The sequence below is a fragment of the Mauremys mutica genome, chromosome 7, assembly GCF_020497125.1.
Source record: "Mauremys mutica isolate MM-2020 ecotype Southern chromosome 7, ASM2049712v1, whole genome shotgun sequence".
Lineage (NCBI taxonomy): Eukaryota > Metazoa > Chordata > Testudines > Geoemydidae > Mauremys > Mauremys mutica.
In genome coordinates, this window is record NC_059078.1 from 45,506,189 (window position 1) to 45,531,315 (window position 25,127).

General features: G+C 44.7%; 1 long non-coding RNA gene and 1 other non-coding gene across 2 annotated transcripts; one reads left to right on the forward strand and one right to left on the reverse strand.

Annotated features, from left to right (window-relative positions):
- The first annotated feature begins 3,516 nt into the window (after nt 1-3,516).
- Nucleotides 3,517-14,081, forward strand: LOC123373782. Its single transcript, XR_006580856.1, has 3 exons — nt 3,517-3,742; nt 12,431-12,636; nt 14,029-14,081. It is a non-coding gene; the product is annotated as an uncharacterized LOC123373782 (long non-coding RNA).
- A 3,905-nt stretch (nt 14,082-17,986) lies between these two features.
- LOC123375227 lies at nt 17,987-18,089 on the reverse strand. Its single transcript, XR_006581349.1, has one exon. It is a non-coding gene; the product is annotated as a U6 spliceosomal RNA (small nuclear RNA).
- Between the last annotated feature and the right edge of the window lie 7,038 nt (nt 18,090-25,127).

Here is a 25,127-nt window from a genome sequence, read left to right on the forward strand (position 1 = left end):
CCAAGCCCTGTCATTTTGCAGTGTGGACGCAGCTCAAACTGCAAAGCTGAATCTGAAGATCTGGACACGTTAGCCCGGCTGAGATTGCTGGGGCCAGCAGTTGTAAACCCAGGTTTAAAGCACAGTGTGACCATGCCAGCACACGTCGCTTGGAAACTGTCCACAAGCCCAGGTCCCCCAGACCCAGATGTGGTGTGCAGTGTAGACATACCTGGAGACACCATCCAGGGAACTGCCACACCCTCTGCATACCATAAAGCAGCCTCCATAGTAAGCCCTCAGAGCAGGGATTTGGGAAGGGAGGGTATCTGGCCAGGGGAGGACAGCGGTGTGGCCAGTGGGTCCAGGACTATATGGATTCACTGGCCTACCCCTTCCAGGGAAAGGCTGGGCAGCAGCTCCCCAATACCACTCCCTGAGGCCACAGTAGCAGCCATCAAGGAGTGCAAAGGAGCTCTGCCCCCTGATTCCAGGTTGCATGGGAGGACTCTGCTTCCAGCACACCCAGCCCTTGCCCAGCTCCCCTGGGTACAGCCTGCTTCACTTGGGCCCTGTGCCGACACCGGGATTTGGTCCTAAGCCCTCCCACTACTTGCTCTACTAAGCCAGCCTAAGCTTCTGAACTAGCTGAGAGGAATCTGGTACTGTTAAGAGGCTAAAGCTGCCGCCTCGGCTTTCCTCCAAGGGGAAAGCACAATTGTGTGGCTTGTACTTAGACTGGGAGCTCATTGGTACAGAGCAGCTTTTCATTGTGTGTGTACAGCGCCTAGCACAGCGGGTGCCACCCAATGGGCTGTAACCGCTACCACGCCACAACTGCTGATGATTTTGGAAACGAAGGCATCCAGCTGCTCCTTCTTCCCCATCAAAAGGACACATCCAGATTCAGGAAGCGAAGTCCCACTGTTTCACGATATGTCCAGCCACAGACTCTGTGTCACCTTCTTCTCCCAGGGGAAACACACCAGCAAGGCTCTGGCATCTGCTACAGAGAAGCAACAGCATCTTGCTTTGGGGCCGAATCAGAGATTTCTTCTTGTCCTTTTCCTGATCTAACAACCTTTGGCATTGAACAACTGAAAAGCTGGCCCTCATCCTCCGGTAAGCTGCAACTAAACAGGGACATGACACACTTAAGCAGTGTGATACACACTCCCCCACAACAGGGAAGGCTTGTCCTGACTATTTGAAGTCCACATATCCTCATAGGGACCACCACTACCCCACTGCAGCTTATCAGCAGGGATGTAACCCTGAATCAGAGCACAGGCCTTTACCACTGAAGTTAAGAAACAACTATATTAGCTGGTAGCAGTAGCTGGCTTTTATCCACAACACACTTAGTCAGCATGTTATAGACATGTCACATGCAATGCAGAAAATATTTTTTTAAATGTTAGACTGTGTCAATTATATTTATTTACACTAGTTTTTCATATCTCTTCACTCATCTGGCCTGGCTGACAGAATATAACTAATAAAATCTTAGAAACTTCTAAACCTTACCTAACAACTTGCCTATATATAATAAACCAGGTCTGTCAAGTGTTGTGAGATGCTTGGCTGAAATATGCCAGAAGTGCAAAATATTATTATGTAAAAGCAATTTGGTGGGATAGGATAGACATTGGGTCCAATTCTCAGCTGATTTCAATGGAGCTATGCTGGTCTATGCCAGCTGATGATCTGGCCCGTTATTTCAATGTAAAATTAGATTTGCCATATATCTCCTCATATATTTCAAATTACTTTTGTTAATTCAAATGGTGACATTTAAACAAAATATTACTGTTATTTATCTTGCACAGTAACTGAAGTTGTCATGCCACTCAAAAAAAATTAGTTTCACATGCTAAACTTTTTTTTATCTAAGAATGGAAAACTAAAATCAAAGAGAAATCTCAACGCTTATGAAACAAGGAATGCAAATTAAGGCCTAGAGCCCACAAACACTAATATATGTTTGTATCTGTATTCATGTGATTAGTCCCACTGATTTCAACAGATCTCCTCAGGTAAGTAAAGTTATGCACATATTTAAACATTCAGAGGATCAGGGCCTATGTAGTGGTTCTGGGCAAACTGGACGACGAGTGCATATTAGGGTTGCCAATTTTGATTGGATGTGTTCCTGGTGATTTAATCACATGACATAATCTTTAATTCCTGGTGACTCCAGGCCAATCCTGGAGGGTTGGCAACCCTAGTGCACACAGGAAAACACAGTAGGCCAGTTTCTGCTTTCTCTTATATTGGTGTAGGCCCAGAGTAACTCCATTGATGACTGCTACTCTGGATTTATACTGGAGAAACTGAAAGCAGCTCAGTGAATCTATCTTCCTGAACTATTGCACAACACTTAGGACCTTTGAAAACAAAGCATCCTTTTGCAAACACAAAAATGAAAGCAAATTAATTAGACAAAAGATACAGAACACTATGAACTCTAACCCAGTTCTCAAACTTTTTTTTTTTTTTTTTGCAGACCACTTGAAAATTGCTGCCAGCCTGGGGGGTCCATTCACTCAGCCAGCAGCGGTCTGAGCTGACCAGCGGCCAGGACCCCGCCTGGCAGGAGCCCGGCGGACGGAACCCCAGACCGTCAGTGGGCTGAGCGGGGCTGGCTGCTCAGCCCGCTGCCAGTCTGGGTTTCCGTCTGCCAGCTCCTGCAAGCCGGGGTCCTGAGGATCATTCATGGAGTTTTGGTTAGTCAGTCAGGGAACTTGTTTTGGGGAGCCCCTACTCCCTGAACTGTGTCCTCAAGCCAGGGAGTAAGGGTTTGGGGCTTTTATAACGTGCTCCATATTAAACTTTTGGAGGGATTTACCACCTTCTCCTACTTGTGAGTCCTTTGGGCTGTACTGAACCCAGTCAGCCACACTGCTAGACCATTGCAGAGAAGAATTTTGTGCTCATAGATCATCAAGGGCCCCAACAAAGTATGCGTTCCAACGGGACATTAATCTTACATTTGCTACATCAGGTCACGTGACTGGGGAAAGTCATGGGTATTAATCACCAGTGACCCTAAAAATAGTGTTTTACTCTGTTATGTTATATTTGTCTCCTGTTTAATATAATTATTGTGTTGAATATATTGTAGATGTTTGTGTTATTTCTTGGAAATCTCCAACTATCTGGCAAGTAAGTGGGGATAACCCTGTGGTTAGAATTTTCCTCCCAAGCTGCCCTGGTAACCCTGCCAGGAAGGGTGGAGTGGGGTGGAGGCACCACCAAACAAATTCATAGGAAAAAATAAAGAAGATACACCCTGCTGAATGAATGGCGGGATCCAGAAGAACCCAGACCTGTCCATCAACACCTGTAAGCAGATTGGCATGAAAGAAGGTAACTGGGTGGAGAGGTGGCGCTACAATTGTGAGATCAGAAGTAACTCAAATCACCAACCCTTACTCTACAGCTAATTTGCATGTAACAATTTCATTGGCTGCATGAGGGAGACTGCACAAATAGTGGCTTGCTTGGTCCAATTGCTACATCCATGTGACTGCACCAGCTACAAGTAAAGCCCATCAGAGGGCAGATTCAGATCTCAGTTATACCCGTGTAAACACAGAGTTGTTCTGCTGAAGTCAATAGACTTCACATTCGCACCAGTGCAACTCAGAACAGAGTCTAGACCTTACATTGCAAAAGCCTGTATTTGTGTGCCCATATTCTGGCTGGGACCAGCCCTGTGCCCAACTGCCCATTGGACAATCTGCTTCTCACTAAAGGACAGGTAAGAATAACCTGCAGAGGGGTGGTGTAGAGAAGCCATGGTTCAAATCACATGCAGGTAAACATGTGGATCATGTGTTCTGACCACAGGCCATGTCCCATAATGCCTCTCTGTAGCTCTTCAGCTCAGAGAGCCTGCTGGGTGCCTTTCTGTCATATTTCAGATGGGTTAGTATAGGGTCTAGCCATCCTCTGCCCCATGCTCCATCTGTTGGCCAGGGGCTGTCTGTCTATTCACAGTGCCAGGCAGAATCTGACCCAACACTGTGACTTGTTAATGGCCTACAGAAACAGTTATACTGAATCACTTTGTTTTAAGAGCCTTGCAAGTCACTTAATTCCTGCATTAGATCTGCCCTTTCCCACTCTGGCTAGGAAAGAATAATCAGTTCCAGGAACAGGAGAAGACCATTGGGCTGACATATGCTTAGTTATTCTGTTTTGTTTACTTAAACTTTTCCTCCATTCTTCTCTCCCTACTGTACCTTTCCAGCCTTTTCCATTCACAAACCCGCCCAATTCTTTCTTGCGCCATTCACTCTCCAAGTTGTTTCAGTAACTAGAGGCCAAATTTGTCCTGGTGCAACCAGGCACAGTTCCAGTGAAGTCAACACCAGGCTGCTTTCACTTACACCAGGGCTGCATTGTGCCCCTTGTGGTCCCGGCCAGTTTGAAGAGCTTGATTGGCTGTTGCATCAGTCACACTGGATTTCATAACGTTAGACATTTCAATGGGAGTGACTCATTCCCTCTTGGAGTGTATAATATGTATGAGCAAAGATGATTAACTTTTGCTGAATGGGATGATTTCTGGAATGGGAACTGGTGTTAATTAGGAACAGATCTCAGGCTTTCACAATCTCTGTTTTTAATGACCTTATATATACACATATATTAAAAATTCAATTTGCTTTTTAGCCCAGGCTTGATGTTAATGTTAAAGTTAAATACCCTTGTCATCTCATCTTAGAAAGGAACAATGGAGACTCAGAGTTAAGGCTTCAGATTTTGATAGCCCCTGACATTGCCAACTCTCGTGATTTCATTGCAAGTCTCATGATATTTGCAGAAGAATCTCAGCTTTCATTTGAAAAAGAAGTTTTTAGCCCTTGCAGGGAAAATCCTTTAAGATGTGAAGCAAGTAAATCCTGAAGACTCAGGAAGCAGAAGATACATTTAAAGAACCAAAACTACATCTTTTATAAAAATATCACAGGATTGTTAAGCCAATCTCACAATTTGGGGGCATCTGACACTTGAATGTTTGAGTTTTACCAGCTCTTGTTGGCCTGCAAGCCAGTATTATCCCATGGTGATTTGTCTCATGTTCCAGCTTCGAAGCCTCTATTTTATTTTATGTTTAAAAGCCTCCTGCTATTATGGATGCAGACGAAGCCTTCAAGATGTAGGCAAAGTGTAAACCGATGCAATGCTGTCTCATCTGCCTGGGTCTGCAGAGCTGTGAATGGCTTCTGGTCTCTTTAAGGGGGTGTTGACTCTAGAGCCTAATAGCAACAATTTAAAAGGCAATGTTGTTAGCTATTTCACTGCTGATCATAAGAACATAAGAATGGCCATACTGGGTCAGACCAAAGGTCCATCCAGCCCATTATTCTGTCTGCCGACAGTGGCCAATGCCAGGTGCCCCAGAGGGAGTGAACCTAACAGGTAATAATCAAGTTCTCTCTCTCCTGCAGTCCACCTCCACCCTCTGACAGACAGAGGCTAGGGACACCATTCCTTACCCATCCTGGCTAATAGCCATTAATGAACTTAACCTCCATGAATTTAACTAGTTCTCTTTTAAACCATATTATAGTCCTAGCCTTCACAACCTCCTCAGGCAAGGAGTTCCACAGGTTGACTGTGCGCTGTGTGAAGAAGAACTTCCTTTTATTTGTTTTAGACCTGCTGCCCATTAATTTCATGTGGTGACCCCTAGTTCTTATATTATGGGAACAAGTAAATAACTTTTCCTTATTCACTTTCTCCACACCACTCATGATTTTATATACCTCTATCATATCCCCACTTAGTCTCCTCTTTTCCAAGCTGAAAATCCTAGCTTCTTTAATGTCTCCTCATATGGGACCCGTTCAAAACTCCTAATCATTTTAGTTGCCCTTTTCTGAACTTTTTCCAATGCCAGTATATCTTTTTTGAGATGAGGAGACCACATCTGTACTCAGTAGTCAAGATGTGGGTGTATCATGGATTTATATTAGGGCAAGAATATTCTCTGTCTTATTCTTTATCCCTTTTTTAATGATTGGTAACATCCTGTTTGCTTTTTTGACTGCCGCTGAACACTGCATGGACGTCTTCAGAGAACTATCCACGATGACTCAAAGATCTCTTTTCCTGATTAGTTGTAGCTAAATTAGTCCCGATCATATTGTATGTATAGTTGGGGTTATTTTTTCCAATGTGCATTACTTTACAATTTATCCACATTAAATTTAATTTGCCATTTTGTTGCCCAATCACTTAGTTTTGTGAGATCTTTTTGAAGTTCTTCACAGTCTGCTTTGGTCTTAAGAAGCAGCAAAGAATCCTGTGGCACCTTATAGACTAACAGACGTTTTGCAGCATGAGCTTTCGTGGGTGAATACCCACTTCTTCGGATGCAAGTGGTGGAAATTTCCTGGGGCAGGTATATATAAGCAAGCAAGAAGCAAGCTAGAGATAACGAGGTTAGATCAATCAGGGTGGATGAGGCCCTGTTCTAGCAGGGTTAGTCTATAAGGTGCCACAGGATTCTTTGCTGCTTCTACAGAACCAGACTAACACGGCTACCCCTCTGATATTTGGTCTTAACTATCTTGAGCAGTTTAGTATCGTCTGCAAACTTTGCCACCTCACTGTTTACCCCTTTCTCCAGATCATTTATGAATAAGTTGAATAGGATTGGTCCTAGGACTGACCCTTGGGGAACACCACTAGTTACCCCTCTCCATTCTGTAAATTTACCATTTATTCCTACTCTTTTTTCCCTGTCTTTTAACCAGTTCTCAGTCCCTGAAAGGATCTTCCCTCTTATCCCATGACAACTTAATTTACAAAGCACACAAGAAAAAAAGAGGGACACCTGCATTAGAAAGTTCTGCACAATCTACTGTGAATGGCGACAGTAGTGGGTGGAGCCTATATTGTGGATGGAGTCTGGGAGAATATCAGCACTTTTCTTTTTCCAGCTTGTCCCATGCTGCTATTTTAGGGTGACCAGATGTCCTGATTTTACAGGGACAGTCCCTATTTTGGGGTCTTTTTCTTATATAGGCTCCTATTACCCCCCACATTTGTTGTCTAGTCACCCTATGCTATTTCTGGCTATTGTCAATGATGTAAAAAGCTGTTCTTCTTCTTCTTATTTGCATTGCAGTAATCCCTAGGAGTTCCAGTCCTGGGCTAAGAGTCCACTGTGTCAGATGCTGTACAAACACACAACAAAAAGGCTGTCTCTGCCCCAAGGAGCTAACTGACCGTCTCTATTGCAATCCCCATCCCTGTCTCAATGATTAATTCAGGTCTCATGCCTCTGCATTGGGGCGTTCCACCTCTCATTAAGAACCGGACACTCTAACCCAAAGCGGAACATGGGAACACATCAATAAAGACTTTGCCTCTTTGGAGTGATGACTAACCTACCTCATTTTCTAGGGAATTCAGAGGAGGTGCACTGGTCCTCTAGACACTTACTTCAAAGTACTTTACAAAGGAGCTGCAAGCATCATCAGCCTCATTTTACAGGAGTGCAGTGACAACGCACAAAGGTTAAATGACAAGGCTGCAGTCATGCAGGGAGTTGGTAGCAGGCAGAACACAAGCCTCCTTGAATCCTGGCCTGATGCACTGGATCACGCTGCCTCCCCCATGGAGGTCTTCAGACCTCTCAATAGGGCGCCTTTCAACAACATAAGATATTATTGTAACGGAGATGCTCACAAGTCCTTACTCACAGCAATGCTGCTGGCCAAGTCTCTTCGTAGCCTCTGTTATATTCATCTTGGCATTTTCTTCTAGAGTTTATTTACCTGAGTCTTGATAGGCTAAGAAAGATCTCTGAATACAGCCTCTAAATGTTAACCAAAAAGAACCTGGCGATTGTGTACATTGATGTAGGAAGTAGCTACATCTTTGGAGTTTTGCTGGGTTCCCCCACCCCCACCCCCTTGCTATTTTCTTGCTCTTTAGCTTGCTCACTTTTCAAAAAAATGTATGGGCAAGCAACTGGCTCCAAGGCTATTTCCATAATAATGGGTGCGTTTCATGGCTTCTGCAAAAAACAGGCAATAGGTGCACTGCAAATCTGGTGGTGGAGTGTGTGTGTGAGATTTTAAAAATACCATTTAACAGATCTGAACACTCTTGAAACTTGTTTGATAACTAGCCCTGGAGACTGAAGTCCCCTGTTTATCCCCGTACACAGGCAGCGGCATCCATAATACTCAGAGGGCAGTGATCAGTCCTGTGCAACTCCAGCTAAAGCAATGAGGTTGCATGGGTGTGGAAGGCCCAAGACTATTTGGCCTTTATGGATAAAAACGCCATGTAATGGACATAGGAGAACAGCAAGCGTTTCAGGATGGCCCAGTAAGCAGCAGAGATAATCTTCCAGCAACCTGGTGCCTATTTAGCGTCTCAGCCTTTAGCCATCAGCAAATACAGCCACTGAGCTCTGGAAAGGTGTCCTTCAAAGAAAGAGAAACTCAGCAGATGGGCCAAGGGCAAAATGGGTTTAAAGACTAAACTTCCCTCTTTGCCCCTTAGGCAGTTCCTTCAGCTCAATCAGGATTCAATTTGGCTCCGATCCTGGGCCATGCTCCAGCAGCGCTGTGCTGCTCTGCCTGTGCAAAGAGGCCATTATCCCAGTGAACATAAGAGTGGCCATATTGGACCAGATCAGTGGTCCTTCTAGCCCTGTATCTTGTCTTCTGACGGTGGCCAATGGCAGATGCTTCAGAGGGAATTAACAGAACAGGAGTCAAACAAACTGGCATCTTTAACCAGCACTGCATTTAGTTTCAAGTTAAAGAAACTCAGGCCTGCAAAGGCACTGTGGCCTAGTGGGCAGAGCGACTATTATTTTTTAAAAATCAGATGATTTTTAAGCTAATCTCATGATCTTGGGCACTTGGGATTGGCAATATCAGCTTTGTCTTTTCCTTCTCTAACTTTTTGCTGCCTATTGCTCTGCGTAGCATTAACATGCAACTATTGCTTCTGTTTTTAAACCCAGCCTTCAGGTAACTAAAACTCTTTTAATTTGTGCTGGGTGGAAACCTGTTGTCAGCCATATACTAATTTGTATGTGGAGCGGGTTAGACCCCTGCTTCTGGGATGCCACCTGATGAGCTGGGGTTTAACTGAGCCTCCCCTGCTCAATCAGCCTGGGTTCCCTCTCCCTGCTTTGCTGAATTAGGCTCGCTGGACTCTTGCAGCACACACACAGGTAGGGCCAGACCCCGCTGCAGTCAGCTCTGTGTGAGAGGGCTCCCCCACCCCTTGTCGGAGACAAACCCCAAATATACTGTTTTGCGCTGTATAGAAATAGCTGTACAGTGCAAACTCATAAAATTTGCCCTCTTCCTCAATGTGACAGAGATGTGCATGACTTCTTCCCCCCCCCCCGAGCTATAAACTGCATAAACTGGGTTTTATTATAAACAAGAAATAAGTTTATTAACTACAAAAGGTGAAATGTAAGTGGTTAAAGAGATAGCAAACAAAACCACGCTGATTACCTTAGTAAACAAAAGTTGCAGAGTCAGACTGAGCTTAACACACTAGATAGGTAGGATACAAATTAACAAATTCTCACCCTGAGTGATAAACAGGCTGGCCGATCCTTATGGCCCAAGTTGCCTTGGCTTTCCCAGGTTTTCTTACACAGGCTAGAGATCTTAGCCTGGGACCATCACTTCTCACAGTTCAGTCTTTGGTTCCTCAGGTGTCTTCAGGTGTGTTGTTGTAGGGAGAGTGAGGACCTGCCATGTTGTCATTGTCCCTCTTTTATACCTCCCCCTCACTTGCTGGAACGTTTTTTTCACTGTGACCTGAGTCAAACAGTTCCCATTGTATAGAACTATCTAACCCGAGTCAAACAGTTCCCATTGTATAGGGATATCTCTGAGAGGTTTCTATTGCACACAGTTCCTGGGGTAATCCTTGTGCTTGTGTGCATTTCTTCAATAAGCCATTATCATTGTTTTGCCTCATCGAACATGGCACATTTGAAATACAGAGACATGGTCAATATTCTCAATATTCCCAGCTTCAGATACAAAAATGAATCATGATACCTGCACACAAATTGGTTAAACACATTCAGTAAATCGTAACCTTTCCAATGATATCTTACAAGACCCATCCTGCATAAAGTACATCTCAGTTATGTCATACGCATATTTTCATAAAGAATATGGAGTGAAACATCACAATGTTTCCAATTATATGTTTCCATCTTTAAATCTGGTTTTTCAGCCAATTGCAGCTCAATTTTAGTGTGTGTCTGGCTGCACCTTGATATATTCATTGTCAGCCACCCAGACACAAATTTCATTGCATTGCACACCAAAAAAAGGGATTTTAAATGGAATACACTACATATTTTAAAAAATAAAACAAAACCCTAGACAGGGGGTTGGTTGTCTTCATAGATTTTTCTTTTTTAACTCTCCCTTGAAACAAAATTAATCTGAGCATGACGTTTGTTTTTTTTAAAGAGAATTAGATACAGCAAAGCACCAAATCACATGCTTAATTTCAAGCACATGTTTAAGTTCAAATCAAAATGGTATATACTCAGGCAGCTAGTCCCTCCCATTGCCCATCATTCTGCAGCTACACCGTTATTGTTAGCGAGTTAGCACAGATGTTTCTAGCTGATCTGGAAATTATAGCTCCAGTGAGGACATAGCCGGAGTCCATGCGAATTCACTCCATGATCCCACTGATCTTGGAGTCTTGCTTTCAGGGGGAAAAATCCAACAGCCACAGAAATTAAGAGCATAGCTTCTCATTTGTGCTTTCCATGCATTTCACATACACTTTCCCCTCTCATTCAAGTCTTGTGCATGTTACACATTATTTCCCATTCTTCATTTAACATTAGCCCCTCTAAGGACAGATACATTCGGACGCAAGCAAATCATTCCAGTCTTTCTATGCTAAGCACTTCCCTGCTTGTTACACTTTCTCGTGACTTTCCGTAAACAAGGCCTGACTGTAACTGGCGAGTGTGTGTTACAGGGCCCCCTCTGTGCGATCCATGGAGGGTAGGATTTGTCACAAAGCACTGGCTCCAGCAGCTCATGCTCTGAGGTCCTTGGTGTATTGGCCAAGAAGACAGCCGTCACAAGAGCATTTGTTGAAATTACTAGATCCCCTGCTTTGGCCCCCATCCCTCTGGTCTGCAAGGACACAGCGCTCTGGTATATAACTTCACAGGCAAAGAGAGGAAATTTTAGTGGGAGCCTCATGTTATAATATTAGCACACATCACTGGCTAAGCCATCAGCAAAGCAAAGGAAAGAGGAAACCTTGTCCCAGTTCCTCACCTTTTGAGCAGAAAAACTGATTGCATTACAATAGTGCCTACAGACCCACCCCACCCCCCCATGGAAAGCAGGGCCCCTATTATGCTAGGCCCTGTACAGACACAGTGAGACTGTGTGCCTTGAAGCGCTTATGACTTAAACAGACAGGGCCTAAGGGGAAACAAGAAGAATAACTTGTCCGCTTTCCCATACCAGGGCAGTGGAAGAGAGGGGACGAGAATCCAGGTCTTCTGGGTCCAAATCCAGGGCTTTATCCACTACATCACACTGCCACGTATAGGACTGGCTGGTGTGATACACTGTGGCACATAGATGCAGGAAATAACACTTCAAGCAGGGGATGCAGATGCACTTAAGTAAAGGCCATAGAAATTAGACAGCCTGTCCGCCTATTTATCAAAGCACCTGCAGTTCCCATTTCAAGTCAGGGGAAACAATTAGAAATACACAAGAACAAACGGATATAAACTGGCCATCAGGAAGTTTAGACTTGAAATTAGACGAAGGTTTCTAACCATCAGAGGAGTAAAGTTCTGGAACGGCCTTCCCAGGGGAGCAGTGGGGGCAAAAGACATACCTGGCTTCAAGACTAAGCTTGATAAGTTTATGGAGGGGATGGTATGATGGGAGAGCCTAATTTTGGCAATTAATTGATCTTTGACTATTAGCGGTAAATATGCCCAATGGCTTGTGATGGGATGTTAGATGGGGTGGGATCTGAGTTACTACAGAGAATTCTTTTCTGGGTGTCTGGCTGGTGATTCTTGCCCACATGCTCAGGGTTTAACTGATCACCATATTTGGAGTCGGGAAGGAATTTTCCTCCAGGGCAGACTGGCGGAAGCCCTGGGGGTTTTTCACTTTCCTCTGCAGCGTGGCGCACGGGTCACTTGCTGGAGGATTCTCTGCACCTTGAAGTCTTTAAACCACGATTTGAGGACTTCATTAGCTCAGACGTAGGTTAGGGGTTTGATACAGGAGTGGGTGGGTGAGATTCTGTGGCCTGCATTGTGCAGGAGGTCAGACTAGACAATCATAATGGTCCCTTCTGACCTTAAAGTCTATGATTCTATAATACTGTGCTAAATGAGGATGCTTGAAGTAGATAATCTCAAACAATTCCTTTCTAGGAGCTGCCTACTCAGTTGTAACTTAAAGACCTTGAGAGATGGAAACAGCCAAAGCTACATGGGCAAAAGGAGGCTAGATACGCTGCATAATGAAGAATGAGCTGGAGATGGTGAATATGACAACTCTGTAGCTATTCATTCTACATACAGATGAACCCACTGCTTACGTATTTCGTGACCAATCCTGCCCACCCTGTCTGATTTTGGTGAGTGCAGCGGGCTGGAGGAGTGATCTAGAATGAGGCTCTCTCTGTCACACCCTCTAGGACAGCCCAGATTTATCAGTGTATTGGAAAGCTGAGTGCAAGGTGATGGATTTGTTGGCTTCAGCCCATGCCTCTCACTGCAAAGTGGAAGGCTGCAGCTGAGCTGACCTCTATTTTATGAATTATGGGAGTGTTAATATGTGAGACTCAAGAAAAAACTGATCAATATAAAGGGGAAGATTAGCCACACCGTACATGCACGGGCAAGGATATCCCGGAGAAACTTCCCAAACATGACAAATGCTTCTCCAGTAACAGAATGTACAAGCTGATGGGCTAATGAAATGAGAGGATGATCTCAGGTGCTAGGAGACAGGTCTCTACCATCCTCCATCTGCAATGCCACCCATGTCTTGGCAGGAAATCCAAAGACCAAAGACCATAAAGCCCCTCATCAGCAAACCCTATTGAGCACCAGGGACCTGAAAACCACCTGTGGTTTCTTGCCACCACCACCCTCCACATCCCACAATCTTGTGTGTCTGCAAAGGACTGTGGGATAGGGATCCTGGCATGAAATGGCAGGTAGAATATGGGTGCTGGTGGGCCTGTTGCTGGCGGGGCATTGAAAAGGTGTTGGGTTGAGGTGTGTGGTGTTATTGTGCTTTTGGAAACACTGGAGTGTACTGGGGTTGGAGGATCCTGGGTAGGGATGTTGCCTGTGGGGCTGGTGGGAGATCCTGGGGCTCAGTACTGAATGGGGCTGGTTGACTTGGGAGGCTGTTGCCTTTCTCCCCGCCTCCACAGCTCCAGCCCAGGGCTGCTTCACCACTGTCTGCAGAGCAGCAGCAGCAGCAGGGGAAAGATGAGGTGAGCTGAGGACCTGACTGGTTGGGAAAGAAGAGATTGGAGAGCAGGGAGGGGAGGGCAGGAGAGGGGCAGAGGCAGAGCAAGAAGGAGCTGCTCCTTCCCTGGCTCCCACTAGGGCCTAGCAGCTGCATGGACTTTGTCCCCTCGACCAGCTCAGCAGTCCCATGTTAGAGGTCAAGGCCAGGGCACGACTTTGGGGCAGGGAATCCCATGTGGCCACCACTGAGCCTTCTGCTGCATGTCTGTGAATAGCAGGGGACAAGGTGCTCAGGCTAGCACCTTCCAGCAGTACTAGAGCCACTTGAAATGAAATAAAAGGGGTGGAGTGGATAAGGAATAAACAGCCCGATACGGGGCTTTCTGCTATGAACTTAACTGCCATAAAACAAGACATGCCTAGCACAACTATAATGCGCATTCTGCCTCGCCAGCACCCTCGATCCTGGGCAATAATCATCAGAACACTTTACAGTTGCTTTTAGCCTTCTTAAAGGTGGGTGAAATATCTCCCCCCTTTTACAGATGGAGAAACTGAGGCAAACAGAAGTGACATGCCATGCTTAAGGTCCACAACAGGTCAGTTGCATAACCCAGAATAGAACGCAGGTCTCCGCCTCACTTGTTTGTCCCTGTTCACACACACAAACCCCTGACTTGAGCGCAGGGGTTCTAGTAACACAAGAGGGCTGGCAAGACCGGGGGTATAGGCCAAAGCTTGAGAGAACTCAGTTCATTGGCTAACATAACCACTCTACTGTGGCCGGAGAATAGGTTCCCAGCACAACACTCAAGGGACGCTAGGCCTCTGATGCCCCAGGGCCATCTTTTCTTGTCGTCCACCCATTCCCTGATTCTGGACTGGAAATCAACGACTAAGCCAGTTCGGCGTTCAACCCCCACGTTCTCTTGCAGCTTCCAGTACCAGGAACTGCATTTCTCTAGTGGACTGCACCACGCTGCCATCCTAACACCACACCCCAGAGAGGAGAATGAATGAAAAGCAAGCCACACAAAAGCCGGAGTTCCACATTCATACTTAAAACTACATAAACTGAGCCCTCCATAGCTTTGGCATTAGAGAAGACCAGAACCTTGAAAATCAAGCCCATTTTCACCCTATACAAATTGGACTTCTGAATGAAAGTGCCCCCCTGGAGCTATATACTTCCCCAAAAATGAGGAAAGGAGATCAATTTGTCCATTGTTACTGATCTCTCTGTTGCCACACCTGTTCACAATCAGCCAAGTCACCCTGTAGGAGAACTGTCATTCAGTTGCAGCAATAGGTAAAACAAGGCAAATCCGGTAACCTCCCTTTGGGAATTCCAAGCATGGGCATGCAGTATTACAGCGGCACAGTGCTCAGCTGTGCCAGTTCAAGGAATTGATAAGAACCTCATCTTTGGATTTCACTCATTTGGTTCCCCTCACCTGATGCTTGCGGGAGTTTATATCCAAAAATAAGTCAAACCCAGCCCAGAAAATTTCACCTAGTTTACAATCTGTGGGAATTTTAACTTCACTTGCGATGATTATTCATACCAGGATCTGTGCCAGGAAAACATATCTGTTTATACAATCAGGAAACAGAAATGATATTGTTTTACTTATGACCAATCGCAATGAAGCAACACAGCTCCCAGGTGGGATTTTGCGGTTTGAATAGCAAGCCACAGAGTAAACACAAAAATTACCAAAAAATTGCACAATGATGTCAATTAGTGAATAAATTCAAGGAAATCATCTGCTCACAGCCATCCTGAGAGAAGGGGAAGAGATCAGATAAGAGAAGAGATCAGATATCAGGAAAAAACTTTCTGTCGGGGTAGTTAAGCACTGGAATAAATTTCCCAGGGAGGCTGTGGAATCTCCATCATTGGACTTTTTAAAGAGCAGGTTAGACAAACACCTGTCAGGGATGGTCTAGATAATACTTAGTCCTGCCATGAGTGCAGGAGACTGGACCAGAAGACCTCTCGAGATCCCTTCCAGTCCTACGATTTTATGATTCCATGATTCTATAAATTATTAAAAATTATTTGCTCACTCTAGGCATTATGCACTTTAACCCATGAACATACCCAATATCAATGGTTTTCATTTAAAAACTAAGGGCCAAGGTTTTCAGAAGTGCCTAGATTTTGAGTGACTATGCTGAGACACTTCCCGAAAATCAGTCCCCTCGAGATCCTTGAAGCGGGGTCCCCAAAATCTTGGCCAAAGCCGTTTCTTTGCTTCCTGCAGTTCCAAAATGAATTAAACAAAATTCTGGAGCAGCTATTCACAAAAGGGGCAGATCTTTTGCTGGTGTATTAATGACACTGACAACTGACATTAGCTGAGGCTCTGCCTTGGACTGTTTTCACCCTTTAGACAGATTAGCTGGGCCTTTCATACTGTTTTATTACTAATAAGAACAATACTAACTTAATCTTAAAGACATCTATCAGAGCATGCAGCAGTCCAAATGCTGAAACACATAAACCGCCTCTCCTTCTGCTCCATGCTAGCAAAGCTGTTCCATAGTTAGCTCAGAATCCAGCTATCCTACATTTGACCAACTGTTCTCTGTGGTGTCATCTTTGTTTGTTTATCCCCAAACTGTTCTCTGAAATTCTGGGTCTAAAAAAAGCCCAACAGGCCTTTTTTTTTTTTTTTTTTTTAAAGACAAGAAAAATAAAAAGCAAGAGCTGCTGTACAGCTGCCAGTGTGTTTTACAGTGGGGCAGAAATCTCCATCTCCCCATTTCACAGATAAGGGAAATCAGGGACAGAGGTTAAAGGGCTTTTCCAAGGTCTCATATAAGCCAGTGACAGAGCCAAGACTAGAAGTCAGGTCTCTTGATTCCCGGGCCAGCATGTCATTCCCAGGATCACACTGCCGCCTCCTTCCTGCTGATTGCTTTTGGCTTTCTGACATCATCTAATCAGGCCAGGTTGCACATGCACGCATTTTAGGTCATACACTGAACTGACCAGCTCCCATAAGAGCCCTGACTCCGGTGTCGGCTGTGGGAACATGTCGGATGCCACTACAAGCCGAGCACTCAGCTAGCAGGTCATCTGGGGAAGTCTGCAGTGTCCTGAAAGGCTGAAGAAGATCTCAGGGCACGTTCCATTACACCAGGGATGATAGATCCAGTGCCTTGGAAGTAAGCAGCACATCACAGTCTATTTAGCACATGGCATTGCAAGTCACAGAAAAATACAGAGGGAAGTGCAGGCAATATAGCCCCTGGCTAGAAAGTTATGAAACACAGAGCCAGGAGGCAAAGGGAGAGGGGAGCCTTCCGGATCAACCACTGGGCAAGTCACTGTGGTATTTGGGCAACTTCCCCAGCAGCAGCCTGGGTACAGATGTTTTCTCCCATGCAGATCATTTTTCGTGCGGCCGACAGACATCGTTTGGTTCCCTGGTACGAGAGGCAGCTGTAATCACTTGTCCTTTCTCACACACATGTCCTGGAGGCTTCTCATTAAACTTCCACATCTGTTCCTGGTTTGCTCTTTGTCTGAAGATATTCCTGCTATGCCAGAGGATGTGCAGCAAAAGGTCAGCTGACATCTCAAGAGAGAGGGGGCCTCCGGAGAGCCCTCAAGATTTAGCCCTGTGGATGGCAGGTGAAGCAGTAGCAGGAGTTATTATATAGAACGTGGTGGGCTGTTTGTATCAGCACCCTATTGATGTCCATGATGGACATCAATAGGGTGCTGATACAAACAGCCCACCACGTTGCTCCTCCAAAATGGTCCCACACGACTCCTTAAGCAGTCCGGAGAAAGAAAGAAAATGGGCACAAAGAAGTCATTGCTTCACCCTGGCCTCTCTGGGTAATTAATCCACAGCGTTAGGGGGCTCTGAAGGCAGGTGGGGTGGGTAAATTAGGTGGGGTGGTGGGGAAACTCGGACGATTAAAGGAAGTTGCCTCTCTATATCCCTTCTTGCAAACCCACATTCCAACAACTTGGCTGCTAGGTGCATTTTTAGCTGCTGAGTGATCCCGGCTCCCACCCTGCCCCCATCTTATGGAGTGAAGAGTTCTTTTTTGGTTTGCTTTGCCAGTGGGAGAGCGATCTACAACAGGCCAGATGGAAGATGTTCTAATTTGGGTTTCCTATGATTTATATCATTAGGTTTAGGCAAGGTTGGCTGTATATGGCACAATCATTTGTTAGCTTTGTTCTGTCTACTCCCCTTCCCCCACCCCAAAGGGTTTTCATGAGACTGTAGTAATGTCTACTGTGCCACTGCTAGTGCTCTGCATCTAGATATCGTAGGTATTTAGATCAAATTGCTGCTTGGGTAATATACACCCAGAATAACACAGGGCCAAATTCTGTGGTCCTCAATTGAGTAAAGTTCCCACTCCAGTAATTGCAGTGGCCTAATCCATCCAGGGAGAGAGACACTGGGAGAGACAGCTCAAGGCTAGACCAAGAGTTTTCTCGCAGCTGTGGCCACAATGCATTGTAGGGGAGTGAAGGAACTTATGACCCCCACGAATTTGCATGTCATCTTTGCACAGGGGCCATGCTAACCTTCTCTGTATCGTTCCAATTTTAGTATAGCACCCTAGGCAAGCATATAAGACAGGTCACAATTTTCCCCTGCACATTGCAAAGGGACCTCAAAGCTGTACTTATAAGGGAGAAAAAACCAAGTTCGTCATTAATGTCAAATAGATATAGTTTAAAAATAAACCATCTTGTTGCTAATACATTTCACAACACTTCTGTCAAGAAAGGGGCTCATGATGAATGCCTTTATCATTGCGAAAGATCTCACTTCCTCAGTGCTCTCCAGCTTGTGTTACAACAAATGCTGCTTGGGCAACGCAGTTCATTACCATACTTCCCTAAACACAGTATCTGTGGTGCAGATCTTCTTACTCAACACTTCAGAGTGACTCATCAGAGAGCAGTCACACCATGTCTGGTTAATCAGGGACAGGTTTCTTGTTTCCCAGGCTGCTGCTTTGGGCCTGTATCTGAAGGTACTTCGTTGGGCGTAGTCCTTCCTCTCCTTGGTTTCAAGTGGGATGTATTCTTTTATGGAGAAAGCAAGTTAAAATATAAAATAACCCCTTTATATAAAATAACCTCCACCTATGGAGAGGGGGCATCCAAAATATGGTTCATTGGTTCTGTGGTTTTAGGAAGATCAGTAGTTTTCTGTCTGAAGAGAAGATAGGGTGACCAGACAGCAAATGTGAAAAATCGGGATGGGGGTTGGAGGGTAATAGAAGCCTATATAAGAAAAAGACCCAAAAATCAGGACTGTCCCTATAAAATCGGGACATCTGGTCACCCTAAGAGAAGAGGACAAAGGACTAAATTGTGCCCTTAGTTACACTCTTACAACAGATAGGGTTGCTCCATCCATGGTAATTATATGGCCCCCATTATTCTAGTGTCCATGCACCTCAGACAGTCTTCAATGTATTTATCCTCACAACGCCCCTGTGGGGTCAGGATTATCAAAGTGACTTGCCCCAGGTGTACCCTTCACCCAGTAGAGAAAGCCTTTCTATTGAAAATTGTACATATCTATTTTTTTCCTTGCCCAAACTGAGGGATTTATCACCAGGCTTGGAATCTGAGGACTCAGTACTGGCTCACTGCAATGTCTTGAAAAGGCATTTGTCCAGAAGGATTTAGGTTTGGACTCCAGCTCAGAAAACATTTGAGATATTTGGGATTTTGCTTAAAAAAAAAAAGAGAAAGTTGTAGTTTTTCTTTTCGTAAACACCTGTGCCGCTAATGGCAATGACATTTCTCTAATGGAAGTGTGTCTCACTCAGACGGAAGATGCCCTGAAAGGTGGTGAAAATTCAGACAAACATGCAAGATCCCAAAGGTAGAGGAAAAGATACAGCTGTCTAAAGACAATTAGCACTGACTGTATTTTGCAACATTTGAGACAATTTTTATCTTGCTCAGGTCCTCTCAGATTCAGACAAGGGCAGTTTTTTTAACTTTATTTTTTTAACGACAGATTTCTTATATTGTCTTTGGCAAATATTGCTGAGATGTAGCTGAAACCATTGGTCAACCTTGGCTTATTCCTACAAAGGGTTATTCCAGTTCTGCTCCCTTTGAAATCAGTGGCAAAACATCCACTGATTTCAATATGAGCAGAATCTGGCACTTATAAGCCACTCTGTACAAATTAAGACCCTGATTCAGGGAAGCACTTAGGCACTCACTTAAAATTAAGCCCCCTTTCTGAATGGGGATACTTTGCTGAATTGGGGCCTAAACATCTTTCACTTTATAATGAGAAATCAGAACTGCGCCTTCACGGTGTCTCTGTTGGGTTGAGTGAAATCACAATCACCAACAAGAGAGACGGAAGGCACTCTTCCCATTCAAGGCCCGCATGTTCATTCACTCCTAAATGTCCCCTGAAATTTAGCATTCTTTGCATCATCCCAAAAAAGGATTCCACAAGGATGGGAAGGGGCGAGTTAGTGAAGCGATTTGAGCAAATGCAACTGAGCTGTTGGTGTGGTTTGCAAAGTAAATAAACAAACAAAATTAAAAGGACATTTCCTTTTGCACTTGGCTAGCACAAACCAGGAAAGCATTACATTTAAGGTGCTGGGTTTTTCAAAAGCATCCAGCATTGGCTTAATTCAGATCCTCTTGAAATCAGTGTTCAAATTCCCACTGGCTCCCATCGGAATGGAGCTAGGCTAACACTCAATGCTTTCAAAATAAAGCCTTCCCCCAGTTCACGAATGCAGTTAAAAGTGGCTGGAAAATGATGATCTAGCTACACATGCACATCACCCTGTTGTTACTGCTGCGGGGCCTTATCCTCCCAGGGGCTGAGCATCTTTAAGTCCCATGGCAATGGAGAGCACTCAGCACCTGCTCAGCTGTGGTATAGAACTAGACCCCTACAAGCTCACACAGCAAACTCTCTGGGCCTGTTCTAAAATAGTTAAGTGCTGTGTGTGGCTAGTGTGTCATATATTCAATTGCTTCTAAATTAATACGCCAAAGGGCAGTGTACCTGATGTCTAAAGCTACCACCCCATCCCTACTGGTAACAGCCTTTCTGGTGGCCTTTAGCTAAACTTGGAAGGATTAGATTTTTATTGATAAAGTCAGTAAATGTTGATTTCAACGTGCACACGCAAACCGAGGGAAAAATATTTCCATCAATAATAACAGAAATTTACACATAGGCAAAGTAAGGAAAAATTCTTCTTGAGGACTTGGTTCAGACTTTTGAATGAGGCTTGTTACAAATGGACTAATTTATGAATAGGAAAAACAGATACGATTTGTTGATTTAAGGATATTGACTTTGTATATTTTCACAGGTGATGCTGACGATTTGTGTTTTAATGGTTTCTAGAGATTCAGAAAGTTAAAGCTTAATATCCGCACTCACAAAATCATTGTTTGACCCCAACTTTCCTGCAATTGTGACAATTGAAATCAATAGAAATTTTTAAAATGCTTAAAAATAAACAAACATCGATATTAGCTTTCGAAATATAAAAAAATAAAAATCAAAATTCGGCCAAGCCTACCTTTATCATACTGCTGGACTATTGTTGGATGACAATAGTTGCACACTTCTGTCATCGCACAGGCAGATTTGAGTGGTATCAAAACATATAAAGAAAAAGTAGTTTAAAAAACAAAATAAACAAACCCAGGTATTTAGCACACTGTTTAAAGCGTTGCCGCCAAATTCTGCTTTCAGTTACACTGGTGTAAATCCATCCAGATAGCTGGGTGGAAAGCAGGGTGCCAGAGCAAAACTTGTCTCAGAGTATATTTCCCCACTTGATATCCTGGACACAATGGGCTAAATTCAGCCCTGATATAATTCCATTGGCCTCAGTGGTTTTACACCACAGATGAATCCAGGGTGCAGAGACAATCTGAAATAGACACTGGTAGAGCCTAGAATTCAGCCTGATTACAGGAGATAAGGATTGGTCTCTACACCAAGAGACAGGTCTTTTATAGAAGCAAAATCTCCCTAACGTTGGCTCAGGCCAGGTGGTTTAACAGTTTGTAGTGGCTACCGTGCATGGGACCTGGCTTATCGAGTACTTACCATGGTGGCGATAGTATGAAGCCAGCAGTGTTAGAGCACAAGGGAAGTTGACTTCCTAGAGTACATTTCATACAGGAAGATGTCTCGTAAAACACACTGAGGGCCTGACCTTACCTTCACTGTACAGGCAAAACTCACTAACTTCAATGGGAATTTTGCCTGCATATGAACTACAAAACAGGACCCAACAAATGACGGCCCCAGTTCAGCAATGCACTTTAAGCACGTGCTTAACTTTAAGCATACAAGTAATCCCACTGAAGTTAATGGGAAAACTCATGTGTTTAGTTAGGCAACGTGCTTAAGAACTTGGTTGCACTGGGGATTATTTACAGAAAGCTAAAGTCTCTTCCCAGTAATACTCCGGCATCTGGGTCATATCCTGAATGCACTGAAGTCAATAACCAAACTCAGTGTCCATGGATGTCAATGGAGTTGCTCAGGATTTAATACTCCAGATTAAAGGTGAGCAGACGTTGTCCTGTAATCAGTGAAACCTTGTGTTGCAGCTCCAGTTGTGGGGCTCAGCAGCGTATGTTCCCACCCATACTATGCATCTGTCTCTTGCCAACGCCGGCAGAGAGCTAGGGTCCCCTGACAAAGCTGTTGTGAGAGCCCTGATTTTAAAACAAACAGACACACAAAAAAAGAGAGGCGCATTTATGTTCCTCCCAGCTGTGCTCTCCAGGACAGAAGGATTTCTGTGACCAGACAATAACGCTTTATACGGCAAGGGTAAGTTTCAGTTACTTGAAACTATCAGCTCTTGTGTTTGAATCATCTTATATTCTCCACAATGAAACGAGGCTTCCCCACTGGCAAATATTCGGTCGTGCTGTTAAATCAGACACAAAGGCCAAACAGGATTTGGATTTAAAGTGATGTCACAGGAGAAGCCTAAACCCAGCCGCTTGCCCAGTTTGGGATTGTTTATGTATGTTCCAGGCACTGTCTTACCTGCCCCTTTGAGCCAGCTCCGCTCCCTCTCGGCAAGAGGAAAGCGAGTCCAGCATTCTAATCCGTTACCAACAAGGAGGGCGCTGAAATTTAACATAGGCTGTTGGGATTTTTACTCCCCAGCAAAATCTTCAGTAAAACCCTCGCATCTCTTTTCAGAGTACCAGAAAGAGCCAAAGTTTGCACCATTTGCTGAGTGCTTGGGACCGCTGTTTACCAGCATTTACAGCACTAAATCCTACATAAAAAGGGTGGGGGTTCTGAGCACTATGAAATATTCTCTAGTCCCTGTCTCTGCGTGTGTGTTTCGGGGGGGGGGAGGAGATGGTAGGGAGTAGGGGGTAATTTAATGGAAGCGGATACTACTCGTTGATTAAAAGAAAGGCCTGGGATCCAGGACTCTTGCATTCTGATCCTGCCTCTGAATTGCTGTGTGACCTTGGACAAGTCAATAAGAACATTGTTCTTCAGTTTACCCATCTGTAAAATAGGGATATTAATAACGACCATCTTCCCTCGCCAGGGTGTTGTGAGAAACAGCAGTTCGGGAGAGGGAAGGACAGAGCTAGCCTGGAACTAGGAGATGTGGGTTCAATTTTTGGTCCCCCCACAGCCATCCTGAGCAAGTCAGACCCAGATCCTCAAAGGCACATACCTCTAAGAGAGTTAGACCCCTGAATGCCTTTGGGGATCTGGGCCTCTCTCTCTCTCTGGCCCCATCTGTAAAATGGGAGCAATAGCACAATCCTGTCCCAGAGGGGCTTGTGAGGATAAATGGCTTAAAGATTGCAAGTGCTCCAATGCCCCAATGATGGGGACCATCCAGATACCTTAGTAATGTAATTAGCAACAAGGCCTTAAAATTCCTCCTATCCTACAGGAAGGAGAGAGAGAGTGTGTGTGTGTTACTATTATTATTATTAGAACTCTGCACTGGCCAATGGGAATTCTCTCTGCAAAGCAGAAAAGCCCCCACAGGAGGCAAGGTGGGATTTGAAAGGATCCCAGACTGTGTATAGTATTTTGCAGAGAGCTATTAATACTGATAGAGAGATGGTGTCAGACATGGTTACTATGTGAAATATACAAGTCAAAGAGGAAATCCCATCAGGCATAAATCCATGTCTACTAACTCTGGTGGCTGGTTGGAACAGGGACGCTCAAAACAAGCAGGGGAGATGACTTCATGGCCAAACTAAAGGTTTTGTGACCATTAAAGTGATGCAGGAAGATGGCAGGTGGGATTAAAGATTAACATTGTAATCTGGATGGGAGATGTCTCCAAATGTACCACAAACTGCACATTGAATGTAGGTTAATACCAGCAGAACTTGATGCCCTGAGCTTCCACAAGGGATGGAGTTTACAAGTTTTATGTAGAGCATAAGGCCTATTGTTTAGTCAAGCTTTTAATTGATCTTTAGGGCCCCAATTCAGCAGAGACATCAATGGCACGTAAGCACATGCATAACTTTAAGCATGTGCTTACGTGCTTTGCTGAACTGGGGTCTAGCTCACCTGCAATAGCAAGGAGTAGAGGATTTGCTGATGTGTCTTGTATTGTCTTGAAAGACACTTGGTCATGGCTTGGGTTATTCTTACTGGTGGAGGCCACAACCATGATTACAAATCAATCAATAAATACGCAACAGCCAAAGCAAGATCTGATTCTAAGGCGGATGAGCCACAGTAGCCAGGGGAGACCTCGGTGCCAAGGAGTTGTGAAAACCCTCCTTCCCAGTTCAGTTAAAACATCCACAAACCCATTTCTATGTCAGATCTGGTTCACGGGCTCTGAAGTTCAGAAGGGACTGGGTGGAATTAAGCCAAACTTTCCCCATGGCTGAATCTCCAAATCCATAGGCAAGGTGAGAGTTCTACAGGTTTGTATATGTCTGCATGGACTCAAAGACTTGAGGGGACTGGAAGGGTAGCTACTAGCCATATACCAGAATACCATGCTACTGCTCCCACGTGATCTCTCCCAAAAAATGCAGGTTGAACCAGATATAGATCATGAACAGAACCCTCAGAATATTACCCCAGATGGGCACACTGTCAATGGCAACTAGAAATAATAATTCACAAGCTCTGTAGATGTTCACACAGAGCAAAATATTGTGCTCAGAGTATCCAGAGAATCTGGGGGCACGCACACAAAGAAGCCAATGAACCAGCGCCTCATTTGCAAGCTCTTGGAGAATTGCAGAAACCAAGAAGAACGTCGTGTGTCACCTTAACAAAGTTCAGCAGCGAAGGAAAGTGGGCACTGCCTTCTGTCCCCTGACAAAGGGAAAAAGCCATTAGCAGTAGCACCCAAAGCAACTTAACATCTCTAGGGAGGAGGAGAGGGGGTGCCCACCCTTCACAAAGGCACCATCGTATACAGGAGGGGGAAGAAACGGAAGAGAAATGTTGAGGGAATGATGTGGTAGTTGCAACAGAGTCTCAAGGAGGGAGAGGCTCAAAGAATAAGAGGGCAGAAGAGTAGCAGTGAGAGAGAAGATCTAAGAGAGCAAACATCTACAGCCTGGGAATGAGGAAGGCGGTGGTGGTACCTGTGAGCACATGTTAGCAAACTGCCC